General features: G+C 39.0%; 1 protein-coding gene across 1 annotated transcript in view; it reads left to right on the top strand.

Annotated features, from left to right (window-relative positions):
- Positions 1-845: 845 nt before the first annotated feature.
- The window catches only part of DENND4C (DENN domain containing 4C), a 70,215-nt gene continuing 53,237 nt past the window's right edge, over positions 846-17,823 (top strand). Inside the window, exon 1 of the mRNA XM_031054155.2 lies at positions 846-974. The gene's annotated coding sequence lies outside the window, so the exon portion shown is untranslated. The remainder of the gene's footprint in view (positions 975-17,823) is intronic.

Raw genomic sequence — 17,823 nt, forward strand, 5'->3', positions numbered from 1 at the left:
GTTGAAAGGGACCTACAACAGTCATCTAGTACAACTGTCTGAGCATTCCAGGGAGCACTGATCAAAAGTTTAAGCATGTTGTTAAGGGTGTTGTCTAAATGCCTCTTCAACACTGACAGACTTGGGGCATTGACCACCACTTACAATGTCCAGGTCCTGGAAGAAATGCTTCCTGATGTCCAGCCTAAACTTCCCCTGTCGCTACTGTGAACCATACTCATGTGTCCTACCACTGGATCGCAGGGAGAAGAGATGAGCACTCCCCTCTCCACTTCCCTCCTCAGGAAGCTGTAGGGAGCAATGAGCTCATCCCTCAGTCTCCTTTCCTCCAAACCAGACAAGGCCGGAGCCCTCGGCTGCTCCTCACAGGACGTGCCTTCCAGCCCTTCCACCAGCTTTGTTGCCTTCCTCTGTCTGCATTCTAGGACCTTAAAATATCCTTCTTAAAGGCTGTGTTTCCTACCACCAACCAACACCTTGCATAAGGTGAGCAGGAGTCGCCAGGCACTGGCAAGCCCCGGCCGGGAACGGAGCCTCACAAAACCTTAGCCATCAGGGAGCTGCCTGCCTAGCGGGGCCCCAGCCCAGCCCCCTCTCCTTCAAGACCACCCCCCGGCTGCCCGCTGTGGGACCCATGCAGGCGGGCGAACAGGTGCTGCTCGGCGGGACCGTGGCGCGGCGGACAGCCGGGCTCCCCTCACGGCGCCCGCGGGCGCCCCCTTGCCGGAGCAGCGCTCGCTCCCCTGCACCGCCTCTTTTCGGGGCGGGCCCTAAACCCGCCTGTAGGCGCTTGAGGGGGCGAGAGTAACATGGTGGCTGCTTCTTCCCCAGACTGGAGCGGCGGCGGGTCCCGCGGCTCCTGAGGTGGCGGCGGGTGCGGGAAGAGGCTCTGACCCGGGAGCCCCGCGGAGGAGCGAAACACGAGGGCCGCGCGGCGTCGGTTGCCGGCAAGCAGACGGGCCGGCCGGTGGCAGGTGAGCGGCCGCGGGAGGGAGAGAAGGAGGGGGCCTGACAAGCGGGGAACTGGCGCTAGACCCGGCGCCTCGGCTACCTTCCAACGCCCCCTCCTCGGGGCGCGGCAGGAAGCCGGCACTGCGCCAGGGGGACCCCGTCTTCCCTTCCGCGTCCGGTGAAAACTTCCCTCCTCGCCGGAGAGGGGAGGTGGTTCTGTGTGTTTCGCAGTCCTGGGTCGGTATCTGGGAAGGGCTCGTTCCTGCCCCGGCAGCTGTTCCGCGCTGGGGCTAGTAGCCCTTAGCCCGCACCGCGCGGGGCCGGAGGAGCTTTCTTGACTTAGTTTTATCAATTACTGCCATGATAACTCTTAGATTCCCCGCTGCCGGCCTCCGCGGCCGCCTCTGGGCCTCTCTGAGTTCTGCGGGCGGTGTTCTCCCCGCTGCGGCAGTCGGTGGGGCGGAGCGGCGGGGCCGCGCAGGTGGCGGGCGCTGCAGGTGAGTCCTCGGGCAGCGCCTCTTTATTTCTCCATTTTTCTCTCGCTCTCCAAGCTCCGGCTCCTCCCCCGGACTGCGGCGTCAGCGCATTTAACCCTCTCGGGGGACAGGGGTGAGGCAAGATCTCCGGTGCAGTGCCAAGGCAGAAGCTAGGTCCCCGGCGCCTGCTGTGAAGGGTTGGGTTTACTCTTACGTGTGCCGACATAGAGATTGTGAACAACGGTGTCATGGCTTTTAGAACTGTGTTTGAATAACGGGCCGTCCCGCCCTGCAACCCAGTGACAAAGGCACTATTACTGGTAATTGTGCTGTGTTTTCTAAGCTAATCTATAAAACATAGTTTAGTTCTGCAGATTAAAAAGAGGAACTAAAAAAAAAGTAAAAGCTAGAGCTATAACTTGTAATCAACCTGCACCATCATCTGGAGATATCTGATGTATTTGCTGCATAACCAGATAATCAATCTAGCAACAGGATCTGGTGATATGCTACGGCATTTGTATGTCGAATAGCGGAAAAAAATCTTTACAGCAGCTGTCAGGAAATTTAAATGGGATGTAAGCTAGTTAACTGCACTGTTAATGCCAAATGTTTTCTGAAGGACCTGAAGTGCACAATTTAGTATATTCTTGATCCTGAAATCTCAGGAAGAATGCAAAACCCAAATAAGAGTAAATTATATCTAAACTAAATAGGTATTTCTATACTAATCTTTTAAATGCAGGTTTTTCTTTTGTTGTTAGCATCAAGCATGTTGCAAACATGAACTGTTGTGCTGATTTCAAACTTAATGCCTGGGGCTAAACTGTGTGAGGGCTTAGCCTGTATAAAGCAGAACTCGATCGGCTTTCCTTTTTTTTTTTTTCTTCCCTGTAAGCTGTATTAGTGTGACTTCTGAAGTATTGTTTTTGACTTATTATGATGTTTTTAAACAAGTTAAATTTGAGCCTGTACATGGACATGTGAAAATGATTTGCTTTTAGGAATATTTTCTTATGTAAACTAGACACAATGTTAGTGGAAGTTTTTGCATCGCTCTTTTTAGGGTAATATAGTAAAAGTTAAGGCAGTAAACATTCTCTGTGTTTTTTGGGAAAGAGAATAATGATGGAATGCAAATTGTTTCATACGTGTTTGGAAAAGTAAAGGATTTTTATTTGTGGGATTTTTGTGAAAAGCATTCATGATCAAACTTAAGTGACTAACCAGACTATTACTAGCATGTATTTATTTAAATATATAATAAATATATATATTTAAAATGCTTGGCACAAAGGAGACAAAGTAAAATAATAAAACCTGTTTGATGTCTTGAGAATTATTTTATTGTAAATGTGACTATAAGTCTTTTTTAAGGTCTGTTTTTTTTTTTTTAGTTGGCTGTCAGGCTGCTTTTTACCATTTCAACGGTTATGAAATGCTGCTAGTACATTCTGACTTGAGTAGTGCAATAGAAGAGTTCAGCAGGAACCAAAAATATAAAAATTGGTTTGTCTACCTGACTTCTGTCTTGTATGTTAAAATGGTTACTAGCAGACATACACAATTAATTACTACTAAAATCTCAAAAATTTGGCTTAAAAGAATTATTAGAAATTAAAATGTGCATTTTCTTGAATGCTTTTGGATGAGTATAATGTTACATTTAGCTGTTCCTTCCTAGGTTAAGGCTGGGCTTTCTGTAGCCCAAAATGAAAATACTCATATCTTCTTGTGGACCGTATCATATGGTGTGGGTTTAAAGATCACCTAGTTCCAACCCCTTGCCATGGGCGGCGACACCTTCCTATGTGTTTGCTTTCTCAATTGGGAATTGTGTGTGGGATTCTTTCCCAATCAACTTCTGGTTGGTTTTTTGTTTTGTGGGTTGTGGTTTTTTGTTTTGTTTTGTTTGTTTGTTTGGGGTTTTTTTGTTTTGTTTTCACTGAAAACCATCTAAATCAAGGAAAATTGGGTTATCCAGGTGATGATATGGATAACATCCCTCTGACTCAACATATATCAATTCCCATTTGGAATGGCAGTGCTACAAATTGTTGAAATACAGTGCTTGAGATTGTATTTTTTTAGGCTTTTTATCTTTTTAAGTTTGGTTCTTTCTTAGGTCTGCCCTTGACCAGTGGAGAATTGAATTTGGAATTCAACCTCGATACAGTTTAAGAACAAAGAACTTTCAGTGTTAGCTATGACGCATATCCAGGTTTGCTTAAAAATACCATAAGAAAAAAGTGTCTTTAGAATGAGGTAGGAAACATTGCCAAAGTTTTAAGAGGAAGGTAAGGCATTTGTTTGGCTGTTATGTAAGATCAGGTGTCTTGTTTGTGAAGCTTTCAGATAAATTTCAATGGCAGCCATAGTCATACAGCAGTATGCATAGAGGTTGGCATGTTTGGTGGTCTTAGTGGATGCATGTAGCAGTGTCTCCTTTTCTGATCGACTAAACCTTCTGACTGAAGGAACAACAAAAAGCACCTGTAACTCTAAATCTGGTATCTTTTTTTTTATCTTACACTGTAGAAATTTATCTGGTATAATTTTTTTTTTTCCCTGTACTTGGTAGTCATCCCAAGGCATGGATCACCCATCCTCAGCATGCTGCTTTCTTGAATAATATTGAAAATACTGAAGATCTTGGTGTATGTGACCTCTAAAATGATAGTTGTATTATTGAATTGCTTCCGATGTGGTTTCCCAGATAGCTGCTCATTACTGCTTATTTAAGTCTGTAAAATGAGAATGTTTGCTGCACTGTGCAGCATGATACTTGCTTTCCTCCTGTAATGCTTCAGTCTGTAAACCTGTCTATGGATTTTTTTATGTGCTTTTGATCTTCTGTCTTGCTACAAAAGTCATCCCTCTTTTGACATTGTTGCCCTCAGTTACCTGGGAATGTAATGCTTCTTCTTTCCTGCTGGATAAAAAAGTAGTGTTGTTGGAAATACTCTCCCCCCATGACAGTAATTAGAGTGCTTTCTTTCTGCAGATTTGTGGACATAAAGGCTGACAACTCTGACCTCTATGCAAATAGTTGTTAGAAGCCAAGTGAGTTAGATCAAAACCATTTCTGGACTGCATGGGGCATAGGTTCTGGTGGAGTGTGTTTCCTGTTCAGTTATTCCTGTTGCTGCATCTGTTGCAAAGTGTGCACAAAAGTGTGCACAAACTTTAGAACAAAGTTTCAGGAATAGTTACACTGTGCTGTGCATTCCCAGCTGGAATAGACCAGAAAGTTTTGCCGTGGTTGATCTCATATTCTAGTCCTTTGCTTCTGCCTGCAGGCTCTTCAGGGCTATAAAGGTGGTCCTGATGTTTACGGTTTGCTTTGACAGACAGTAAGCTTGAAAAGTTTTTCAGAAGCAAAGATTATAATGATATTCTCTGTTTATGCATGTGATTTGTTGTCATCTTTTTTTTTTTTTTTTTTTTTTTTTCCCAAGACCAGCAAACTCAGCATTGTTGGTAGAATAGGAAACATACCCATGATTTCTTGCCTAAAGGTTGGTGTACATGTCATTAAACATTCGATTTACTTTGTTTCAGTTAAACGCAGTGAGCCAGTTTTGCCTTACTCTGCTTTCATCTTCATCTTTTGTGACACTTCAGTTCCTTTCCTTTACTCTCAAAAACCTCTCTTAAAGAGACTTGCTGCTTTTCAAGCATCAACGAAAAGCCTGTGTTTTTCTGTCTAAAAGATGTTAGAAATCGTGTAAATCAGGGATTGACTTGCAAATTAAGTTGTTCAGTTCTGGCAGCAAAAGCTGAGTTTACAATTGCAAGACTCCAAAGTAGCAGAAGCTTTCTTCCTCCCAAAATGGATGTGTTTTCCAGTTGTGAACAAGCTGCAGCTCTACTACAAAACTTATAAATTTTTCACCAGAGAGGCAAAGAACCTCAAGTTTTTGCTTTCCCTCCAAACCTACATTATAATAATAGCATTTGCCTTTATAATTAATTACAGCCTTTGATCAGTAATGCTTAAACTGAAGTATAGCCACTGATGCATTCTTCAATGCTTCTCTTCCTCTTCGCAAGTCTTTCATGTGGAGGCATTGTGTGACTGGTGAAAGCAAGACATTTTCTTCTTTTTTACTTTTTTTTCCCCCTTTTTCCTCTGGTGGGCAACACAGTGTCACATAACATGGCTCCAGCCTTCTTTGTTATTCCCTGGGGAAGAAACTGTACTCTTACCCAGATAAGAAACCTTACATAGGTAGAAGTCTTGCAAATAAGGTACCCTCCAGGCTTGTCTATATTATGTGTGACCTGTATCGTTCTGTTTTAAGAAGGGATAAAACTGTGGTTGAATTTGGGAGAAAGACAACCCCAACTAGAGAGCAGCTAGCTAGGAGCAGCATATGAAGAGAAAGAAGTTCAAGCATTTAATTAATGTTTCAGAAAAGGCAAGAAATAAAGGCATCTATAGCTTTATATTTAAGCCCTGAAACTTCTACAGTATATCCATCTTGGTGTAAGAGAAAGTTATAAGAAAGGAGAAATAAGGTAAACTGCTTAGTCATAGCAACAGGTTATTCAGTTGGTTACTCTAATCACTGAATGGGACTATTGCAAAACATGAAAACCGGTGTGGCCCGTTCTCAACTGTTGATCAGCCAACTGTCCTTGGAAGTAACAGCAGCAGCTCACTTAGACTATGGAGTAATTTGTGCCTATGACTTCATTGTTTTCTTGATACTTGAGTTCTCCCAGTAATATTTTAAGTAATGAATGACCCTAATGTGGGTATAAGCTGTGGGGTATCTGTGTATAAGTTGCGTTTGAAGGCAGTATGAACTTGAGGTTTCCTTGAAGCAGATCATTAAATTGTATTTGCCAGAGAAAATACTTTCAAGGATATGGATAGCCTGAGAAATATTTAATAGGTGTAACACCTATGTATCTTGTTTCTTGTATCTTGTAAGCTTCTGAAACCACCAGAGATGTGACCGAAGAGGGATATTGACAGAAGTTAATTTTAGCCTAGGGAAACCCATCTTTCTTGGATACTTTCTCAGCCTGTTATATAGCACTTACTTTTTAGGGCATAATTCCCAATGAAAGCTTGACTTTAGGTGCCCTCAGTTATTTGAAGATTCTCTTACGCTCTCTGGAAGGAACCTAGGAGAGCTAATCATGAGAGGTTAACTTTGATTTTCTGAATATGCACACATGTACGAATAAAATTTGGTTTTGCCAGAAGGAGGAAGAGTACAAGTCATTTTCTTGTAAGCTAAGTCTTGAACCACTGTGATTTATATATCTGATTTGTTTATGAGTGGGAGCACTCTGCCTTCTACTGATTGCATCCAGGTTTGATTTCAGTTCTTAATATTAAAGGGTAAGCAGGACATAAAAGAGAAAACTTCCTACCTACATAAACACGTTACAGTGTTCTCAAAGTTGTGATGAAACTGGAAAAAGCAGGTCTGCATGCTTCCAGTACAATGTTTACTTGACTCAACGTGAATTCTTGCAATTGGAATCATTAGTGAAAGACCTGATTTTTTTCTGGCCTAAAATTCTTGCATAAGCTTGATGCATCCTTGGTTAGCTTTTCTTTCTTCATATTTTTTTTGTTCCCTCCCTGTCTTAGTTGTGCCTTAGGCTTTAAGTAGAAATTTTCCATATATAGGACTGTTTTTGTGTTGCTACATAGATAAGGTATAAACATACCATTAAAGTTTTCCAATACTAATAAGCTATGTAGACAAACTTGCAGTTGTACTGGTGAAAAAAAAGTCACAAGTCATAAAAAGAACAGGCTTTGCAAATGAAAAGTTGTTTTTGCTGGTTGTGTTCTTAACACAGGGGCCTGTACTAGACTACCCTTGTGTCTCTGAAGAGCAGAATTCTTTTGTACACTTCTGGCTATCATGGTGTACAGTTCAGTTTTGTAATAAAAAAAAGTTACGTTATGCATAATAAAAGGAGTGTGTTGTTCAGAATTGGGAAGACCAAGAATAAAGTTTACCTTTGAAAAAAGGCACAATATATGAACCACACTTTCTTAAAAAGGCAGTGTCATTTTAAACTCTGATGTATGTACTTTGCAGCATTTCTGCTTAGGACTTTTTCTGTAGGCATCTTCTTGTAAGATAATTACATGTAAAAGCCTTAAGTTCCTTTGGGTTATGATGACTCATTCACCATGAATGTAATGACTAATATGACATTTCAGTTTATTTTAAAGAAAACAGGACAAATCCTGCACAAAGATACTTACAGCTTTTCTTCAGTGAGATTCAGATTCAGTATATACACTGTAAATCTCAAAACCTCTCCTTCTTAGTCTTTTTGTGCTAACTGATTCTGCTAGGGAAAAAAAATCTTAATTTAGTAAGTCACTCCTCTAATTTTAAACTGTTTTCCTAGCTATATTAATAGCCAGATGATGCACAAATCTGAGAAGGGAAACTGCTTAGAGTCTCAAGTACTTAGTTGTCTCTTGTACATTTGTAAAAATCTCATCATTAACTCATAAGCTTGCTGGAACATCTGAATTAACACATTTGCACTGTCCAGATTGATAAGTGCAGAATTGTCTTCCATTTGTATCCCTACTTTTTTTTGTCTGTATGGACTATTGATGCTGCCATAGACCTGTTAAAAAAGGCAGGAAGAACAAGGGAAAGAAAAAAGAACAAAAAAAAGCATAAAGCGTTAAAACTGTGTTACAGATGGCTGTGTGGTGCTCTTCCTTTTGATCAGGGACTGAGGTGCTGGTAACTCACCTCTTCAGTGATTACTCCTCTGACATGCCTCTTCTTAGAGCCAATAATATGTTAAAGTGTACAATGGAGCAGTATCAGTGATGGAGAATGAGGATGTCCCACTACCGTGTACTTAGGAGCAGATTGTGAGAGCTGTTGGTAGGTTTTTTTGCAAAGGCAGAAATGGTGAATTCCACTCCACCCTGTGCAGAGAAACAAGCATAGGGGGCTCAGACCTTTTGGGCGTGTCACAGCAACTGAGTATTGGGTTGAGTGACAGGACTGTGTTGTGTAAGCTGTGTGGAAATAAATCCTGGGAAAGGTTGTCTTTGAATTTCCAGAAATTTGGAAAAAAGCTGAGATCAGCCCTCTGTGTAAATGGAATTAATCTTAATCTATTCGTAGGTGCTTAAACTGAAAATAGGAATGCTAAAAATTGTGAATTATACCCATAATGGGTCATAGATTGCTTTAGGAAAACAGATTTTTCATCTATTATGACATCAATAAAAACAGAATCATAGAATAGTTAGGGTTGGAAAGGACCTTAAGATCATCTAGTTCCAAACCCCCTGCCATGGGCAGGGACACCTCACATGAAACCATGGCACCCAAGACTCCATCCAGTCTGGCTTTGAGCACTGCCAGGGATGGAGCATTCACAGCTTCCTTGGGCAACCCATTCCAGTGCCTCACCACCCTAACAGTAAGGAACTTCTTCCTTATATCCAATCTAAACTTCCCCTGTTTAAGTTTTAACCCGTTACCCCTTCTCCTGTCACTACAGTCTATAATGATTAGTTCTTCCTCAGCATCCTTGTAGGCTCCCTTCAGATACTGGAAGGTTGCTATGAGGTGTCCACGAAGCCTTCTTTTCTCCATGCTGAACAGCCTCAACTTTCTCAGCCTGTCTTCATACGGGAGGTGCTTCAGTCCCCTGATCATCCTCGTGGCCTTCCTCTGGACTTGTTCCAACAGTTCTATGTCCTTTTTATGTTGAGGACACCAGAATTGCACATGATACTCCAAGTGAGGCCTCATGAGAGCAGAGCAGAGGGGCAGGGTCACCTCCTAAAAATTATTTATCTCAAATATTATGTATCAAAGCATTATGTATCAAAAAATACAGAAAAACATATATGAAGAGTACTTTAAATAGGGAAGAAAAGTGCATTTGTAAAATTATGACAGAAATGAATGTTGCAAGTAATAAAGAGTAATAACAAGAAAAGTATAGCAATGTAAACCAGTAAATCGGGGTTTCTTTTTGCATCGCTTTTTCTTTGCACAAAAGAGAATATGACTTAATACTTAAATTTGCTTTTAGAATCCTACCACAGGTAAGTTTTAGGCTTTAGGAAAGGGTATTTCTCAAGATTTTTAGGTAAGTATGTTGGAGGCTGCTGCTAAAGTTGGATGAAATTTTATAAAAGATAGCCTTTTATAAAAGATAACCCTTGTCTCTGTATTGTAACTAAGCAGATATGCTCTTAGAAATCTGTCTTAAGCACTTCTTTTACTGCTTAGAATCTGTGTAGTTCATCCTAGAATATCAAGTTTTCCGTAAGTGTTTTGTCTGAGAACTCCACCGGTGTGTTGAGTAATGCCGTATAGATATTTTGAGTGTTAGATACTGTGAGAAGGATCAATATATGTGTAATGTTAAACTTCACATTTACTTGCCATCTGGTGAGTGATAAGGCTTCATGACAGGGAATCTCAGGCTTTCTATCCTTTGACTTTTTTTTAGTGTTTGTGGAAATTACTTGTTGATACATTTGTCTAAGTAGTACCTTTCTAATATCTTTTGTGATTATTTTCTTCAGAAGTTTATATAAAACACCTCATTTTAATATTCTAGTGATCTCACATTTGACATACATCCAGAGGACTGAAATATGGGCTTTAATAGATTCAGATATTCTGAATATACATATTCAGGAATGTAAGTCAGCACAGCAAGAAGCAAGGGTTGATAACCAGGGGATTTTAAGGGATAGAAACTTAAGTTTCTTCACAGATGTTGAGAATTCAGAGGCGGGGGGAGGGTTTCTTGATTTTGTGATGAGTTTCTGTGTAAAAAACTGAATGTTCTGATTGTCTCAGAGGTGACTGAAAATTTTAACAAATTTTAAAAGAAATAAGAAAAATACAGATCAGGTTTTCCACAGAATGACAACATTTTATTGTCTATAGATAAAAAAATAACTTCGTCAGTACAAACTTAAGCAATATTTTGATGTTTATTCTGGAGCAAGAGTTGTAGTCATAATAAAGAATGTGAATCACTTAACATGTATACTTTTGCAGATACACAGTCCAGTTGATTACTTTTATTTGTGAATGCTTTTCCATTTCTGTACTTCTATTAAGATAGCTTTATTATCCTATGGGTGGATTTGGTCCGTTTTGTTCTGGCTTTTTGGAGTTGCAACCTCTGGAGTATGGTTGCATTTGTCATTTTGTGATTATTCTTTAAAATACGCAGGAGGCTATTGTGGACAGTTACTGCACTTTTTTATATGCTGTCATCTATTTCAGTATTTACCTATGAATGGGAAAAGTAGCTTAGTTTCTAAGCAAAGAGCTTGTCTAGAAAGTCTGTGAAAACATTTGACAATACAGATAGTACTTAAGAAAGTTGAGGGTCCAAGTTTTCAGGAACCATACTCTTTCCTAAGCTCTTTACATGTAATTTATGTTTGTAGTAACTTCATTGCGAGGCAGCCTGCAAAGTGGTGATGTAGGGGGGCTTAACCTGCGCTCTTTCCACATTTGCTGCAGATGTGGTAATGCAAACCCTCACTGCAAAAATATGCTGCAGATCAAGATTATGGTATGCCTGGTGCAGAATAAAAAGCAAAAAGATAGTTCCTTCTGTAAGAGCCTTACTGCTGCAATGTAAGACCAAAAGTATGAATATTCTAACTGCTGTTAAGCATGTGGTTTGTACATTTTTAAGCCATCTTGGCAAAGGAGAGTTTCTTAATGAGGACTCGGCAAGAAGATTAAAAGACAGACTTCTGAAGTGTTAATAAGCTCCTGCCAAGCTTGAAAAGCAGCAAGAAAGAATGAAAATGCTAACATGAAATTGAGTTATTTGAGTGTCACATGTCAACCAGAAATGGGAGTTATCCTCTTGACAGCCAAGTTGTTCAGTGGAGTAGGGATAGGCTGTGAGGCTCTGAAAATGTTGATGAAGCAGCCTGTGTTTGATGTGATGAAGTTGTCAGTAAAGAGACCTACAGAGAAGAGTGATGTCTTCTTGCAATGTTGTTTTTTTTTTTTTTGGGGGGGAGGGGAGGGGTTGTTTGGTTGGTTGGTTTGTTTGGTATTTTTCCCCTCCCCTAGAAAAATAAAAATGAGGAAAATCATGTTCTTCAAGAACAGTGAATTAGTTTTCCACTCTGGATTTGTGGAGCCCTTAGGACATGATTTCAACATCAGTATGGCTGGCGCTATTGTAGGTAGCTAACAAAAATGAAATCAAAGCATGATTCTGTAATCTGACAAATCAGTGCAACAGGAAAGAAAGTATCTTAAATCCTTACATCTTACTTTGAGTAACCCCTCAGGTGGATTTGAGAGAACATCTGTCCTTTGACCTCTCAAAACCAAAACATAGTATGGCCTCACGTCAACCAAAAAAGGACACAAAGAAAACCTTTACAAAAAGCAATCTAAGAGATTTGGTCTCCCAGAAAAGACTTAACCAGTGGACTGATGTCTCTTGACTTTTTCTCTGTTTTATTTTTGTTTCAGGCTACTATATTTGGCTTTGTTCCAATGGAGTTTCCAATTACAGAAAGAGGTCTCTAACAAAGAATGTTTCCAGGGCTGCAGATGTTTCACTCATTACATAATACTGAGCATGGCTAACCTTTAAAGCTCGCAACTGTGGCAGAAAGTGCACTTAATAATGTACTTCCCTTGCTCTGAGAACTATTATTTTTATTTTTTTTCTCTTGGACTATTTTCTTTGCAGCCTCTGGAGTAGTTACTATCTTCTGTTATGTGAAATAATAGTTTGGGTACAACACTGGCAAAACAAGATTAAATTGGTTTACTATAGGAGTGTAGCTGGACTGGTTGCTGATTATCATCTTCCTTCTCACATCTTTTCCATTTCTGTTTGCTCTCCTTGGCAATACAGCTTAACTTACTGGGACCAAACTTGCCTTCATTGATTCCAGCTGCTTCTCCTCTAGACTCTGTAGGTCACTTCAGAATTTGTTTTTTTGGCCTTGCATGTCTGTAACCTCTCCAGTTTTTATACCATTGGACAACTTGAAATTACTGTACAATAGGAAAACTTGAACTGTTGAATATGGTAGGAGTAGGAGTAGTCTGTATATTCTGGAGTCAGGGTTTCTAGGGTTTTTTTTCTGGGTTTGTGTTTTTTTTTCCCCACTTTTTTTTTCTTTATTTTGCTCCATGTAGGATTTTTCTGAGGGGCATTTTCAAACTCCTGAGCATCCTGGATTACAGTGTCCATTAATTTAGTGATGTTTTCAGTCATCTGTAATTCAGAAATAGCTGTTCAAATTGCTGTTGCAAAACTTTGCTTCTCAAAGCTTTGTTGTGTTTGACACAGGCATTTATATCATAACCTTATTGTCCCACTGTTTTGTAGCAGTGGAAACTGTTTTTGCTGACAACTAAAAAAAGATCAGAGTAAAAGTACAGCTCTGCTTCCTAAGGCAGAATCTTAGTAGTTTGCTTTTGTGTCTTTTCTGAATAATTCCAATTTATTAAACAAAAAGCTGAAAATCTGTGACTAATTTCCTCCCTTTGAAAATTTTTTTGCTCCAGCAATCCAAGGAATTGCATACAGGATCGAAAAACATAGAAAATGCAAAGAAAATTCAGGGCAATGGAGAACAGCAATATAGTTTGTTCTAGGTCTGGTGCCTTTGCTTCCATAGGAATTTCTTACCTCAGGTGATTTGATACGGAGTTTCTGCTAGTTTCCTATTGTAGTGTCCTGATCTGTTTGGAATGATTTAGAAAACTTTTGCCCCAAGTTGATTGCATTCAATTTATGCCTGATTTTTGTGTTTGTATGCTATCAGAAAACAGTCTGGTACACAAACAGTACAGAGTCAACATTTTTTCCTTGAATATGTACAAATTTGCAGCAATGTAGCTATCTGACACAGAAAACCAATTTATATTACCAGACCCTGGTACAACTTGTTTCCTGAATGAAGTTCAACTAACAGATAAAAGCCACCTTATAGGAATACTTCAGTAAATAATTGTCAAGCCTTTTATCTTGCACCTTGTCCTTAAGTTTATTTTCATGATGTTATAGACCTCTATAAGATAATTAGCTTGTAGCTTGTAACCTATTTGAATTATGCAATCATTACATTCTCAGATGTTTATTTGAAAACTGCTATGAAGGAATGGTCCTGTATTTGCATATGTGCCTGTTCAGACCGAGGCACGAGTGACACCCAAACATTCTTGTTCCACAGCTGGTTGTGTTCAGAGATGTAGAAGGTGGCCATTGCAGGTCTATGAAGTTATTTTTGCAAATCCTGTTTTCTAATGCTCATGAGATTTAGTCAAGTGACTGTTACTTCATTTCATAATTTACGACAATAATACACATTCCAAAATAGAAAGTCTTTAAATACATGTCTAGGAATTCTTTTTTCTCTTGTTGTTTACTCTTTGTTGCTATTAATCTGTGGGCTACTTTTTTTTTTTCTTCTCTTTTGGCTTTAATCCTGTTCAGTGCTAATGGTATGCTGGAAGTAATGTTGCCTTACCTTGTGTTTTGTTGTGGTATGTATATATGTGTGTGTGTATATGTTCATGGTATATTATACACAGCATAATAGAAATGTCCATGTAACCTCTTTGTCCGTTGCTAATAACATGTTAAGTGTTTAGTAACCTCCTTGGTTCATCTGAACTCATATAACTTTTGTTGCATAGTCTAGTATATAATTTTCCATTCTGTAGATTTTAAATCCTTTGTGATGCGTACATGAAGTCCGATTTCTGCTGTCCCACACTGCACCAAACTGACATGCATAGGCTGGAGTTGCACACTTAGCTGAGTAGAAATGGGCTTGCTTGAAAGTGACTGGTATGGACAAGTGTACTCATGCAAGCAATAGTATGCTGAAATGGACAAGCAGTTGGAGTGCAAGCTCTTTGGGAACCTTGTGTGTATATTCCAGCATGTTCTGGTTGTTAAGTCATAATATTGGTGACTGTCTTTGCATATGATGCTGAGATATATGCCAGTGTGGCTATATATATGTAGAATCACATCTGTATTTTGTGTTTAAAAAAGTCTAAAGTTTCCATTCCCAAGTATAGTCTGTGACAGCATTGAGCATTCTTTTTCAAAGTGACTTCAAGTGTTAGCTTCCATGTCTTGAAATCCAGTTAAGCAAAGACAAAATTTGAGGCAATTAGAACAAAAGCAATCATTCTGATGTAGTGAATACAGTTAACATTGAGAACCACCTTCACTGTCTTCTTTTTTGTTGCTATGGACTACAACTAGGAAATAGTTTGAAAACCAATAGATGAAGGAAGCATGACTGCTGATGCATTTCCACTAACGTGAAATTGAAAAAAAATAGTATTCATAGTATTAGTACTAGCCATGATTTCCAATAGTAGTTTCAGTCATTTAGCGTTTCTATTTAGGTTTGATTTTTCTAAGCAGTCCTAGAGGCAGAACTCTTAAGTTTTCAAATCCTCACTGTTGGTTAAATTTGCTAAGTTCAGGCCTTCAGGTTCTACCTTCTCCTGTCCCATGTACTAAACTTTATTGTTCTGATTCAAGATCACCTGTTTCTGGTGGGGAAAAAAAAAAAGGAAGTATAAAATCAGTGTCATAGGTCTCTTCACACCAACTTTATCACACCTTTATCTTTTCCACTGTTGCAAAATACAACATAAAGTTTTGTTGGGTTGTTTTTTGTTTTTTTTTTTTTTTACCAAGGCCAGTAGTGACAGGTCGAGGAGCACCAGTTTCATACTGAAAGAGGCTATGTGTGTGTTGGACATCAGTAAAATGTTTATTACAATGAGGTTGGTGAGGCACTGGCACAGGTTGCCCAGAGAAGTTGTGGCTGCCCCATCCCTGGCGGTGTTCAAAGCCAGGCTGGAGCTTTTAGCAACCTGGTCTAGTGGAAGGTGTCCCTGCCTGTGGCAGGAAAGTTGGAATCAGACCATTGTGATTCTGAAATTTGAAATGAGTGCAGAAAGAAGAGGAGCAAGCTGAAGGCTTAATGAGACCTAGCTGTATCTCTTTGCTGTTTGTAACAGTGATTTAGCTTCTTCATACATACCTTTAAAGGCATTTACAAATCCTGTTTTTTAATTTCTTTCTGTTTTCAGTTTCAATTAATAGGTGATGCTGCTTTGTCTCAGGAAGTATGCTGTCTTGCTGGCTACTTATTTCATCTAATGGGTATGCATGTTATGTAACACTTAATGTGGATCTGGGGCATTTCAAAAGTCACTCATTAAAACAAATTCTGCGCTGTTTGCTGTGGTATAAAACTAAGTTTTAACAAGCATCAATGAAGATTCTTTTATACAAAGGGAAAGCAAATTTTCTCTGCATCCCTCAATAACACTTCTTAATCCCTAACCAACTTTCTAACATTTAATAGTATCAGGAACTAAATGAAGATTCCTAGGGTATTACCGTTTTAGCATACTGTTTTTGCTGACATTTGTATCTGCTGCACCTGTGTCTTTACTTTAGATGAGCAGACAGCTTGAAAGATAAAATACTGTTCACCATAGTTACATTATGGAGAATTTTAAGCAAACATTACTTACAGCAAACAGCCAGTGTAGTGGTAAAGCAAAAGATGTCATTAATGAATTTAAATGGAAGAATCCTGAGAAAACAGTTGTTAATCTAGCAATACTAACATAAATTTTTGTTATTACTCGGGTTATGACAGGAAGCAGACTTCCACAAATTAATATGTCTTAGAGAAATCACTTTTTTCTGTGTTTTATATGTAATGCAGAATAATACTTTTATATATATGTATGTATGTATATGTAAAGAATAGGATTCCTCAGCTGTGTCAGGGTCTGTAAATGAAGAACTTTAAATTAGTGATCTCCATTTTGGAACTGAAAACAAAAAAAAAATAAAAGCAATATAACTATGAAATAAACTGCAAATACAGTGTATACTTACATTGTCATCTCTACTTCATTGTGGCTGCTTGTAACTTGCTCTCACAGATTTTTCTGTCTTTGCAAGAACAACTTTGTTGTGGTGCAGCTTACTATATTGAAAGAAAAATCTGGTGTTTTAGACAGCAGTCAATAAACTGAAGCAGTTCCTGATGATGTAGTATTTTTTTTCATAATTGTTCAAAATCTAAAAATCATTTTTAGAATTGAAACCTTTTCTCCAAGGCAATTTCACTATGGAATCTCCTCTTAAGGGCTATGGCCTGTATCATAGAATCATAGAATAGTTAGGGTTGGAAAGGACCTTAAGATCATCTAGTTCCAACCCTGCAAAGTATGAAGCTAATAGTTGAGTTGCTACATTTTTTGATATGACATTATGAAAGAATTGTAAAATTGCATTTTAGTAGTGAGAAAGGCTGTTGTCTTTTTACAGAATCCAACCTTAAATGAACAGTGGGAGAGGAGAACACTTTGCCATATTTCTGGCATTTAGCAGTGAATTCCTTAGCAGAGATTCCTATTTTTTCTGTTATTTAAAAAATAATTTTGGTCCTAAACTGCTCATAGCAGACTTCCCTATTGTGGCCTATGAATGAATTGGAAAATGAACTTCATTGAAATAATTTCTCCATAGCTATTATGGACCTGTAGGGACTTGGAAGTTTGTAAGTTCTGAAGCAATACTGACTGCTGATGTTCTTAAAATATTCCCAGTTTTTGTTTTCTGTGTATTTGATTGAAATTGAAGTCTGTTTGTAGGCCTAAAATAAATAAGTCTTTTCATGGGACCTGTGTGTTGACTCATTTTGAATATATCCTGCATTTTCATCAGCCAATGCCAACTTAACACTTTTCGTTTATAGATATTTTTAATTTTTTTTAAGTTGGGTTTTGTCCTGCAAAGGAATGGAATGTTAGAATAAAAATCTTGGTATTTTTCTGAATGTTGAGTTTACTTATTATTCTTGTGATATACAGAAAAATTTACTCATAGAATTCTGTCAGAGAACAGTATCTCTTGAAATTATGATGAGGAAAAGTTGCTGTGATAAAACTTATGATAGAAGGTCTCAAAAGACTATTTGTTCCCTTGTCTGATCAGGTGAACAGTATGCATACTTACTCTTGTGTGAGGTATCCCCATAATAGTGGAAAATGACAGTGGATTCATCTTGTTCCCCCATGAATTACATGTGTATTTTTTACGCTACTTTTTGAAGGAAAATATCCTTGGGTTAACTGGATTGTGCTGCTTTTTTTTGGTTTGGTGTCTATGTGCTAAATTCATAGAATAGTTAGGGTTGGAAAGGACCTTAAGATCATCTAGTTCCAACCCCCCTGCCATGGGCAGGGACACCTCACACTAAACCATATCACCCAGGGCTTCATCCAACCTGGACTTGAACACAGTGAGGGATGGAGCATTCACAACCTCCCTGGGCAAGCCATTCCAGTACCTCACCACCCTCACAGTA

Source organism: Melopsittacus undulatus, chromosome Z, assembly GCF_012275295.1.
Source record: "Melopsittacus undulatus isolate bMelUnd1 chromosome Z, bMelUnd1.mat.Z, whole genome shotgun sequence".
Classification (NCBI taxonomy): domain Eukaryota; kingdom Metazoa; phylum Chordata; class Aves; order Psittaciformes; family Psittaculidae; genus Melopsittacus; species Melopsittacus undulatus.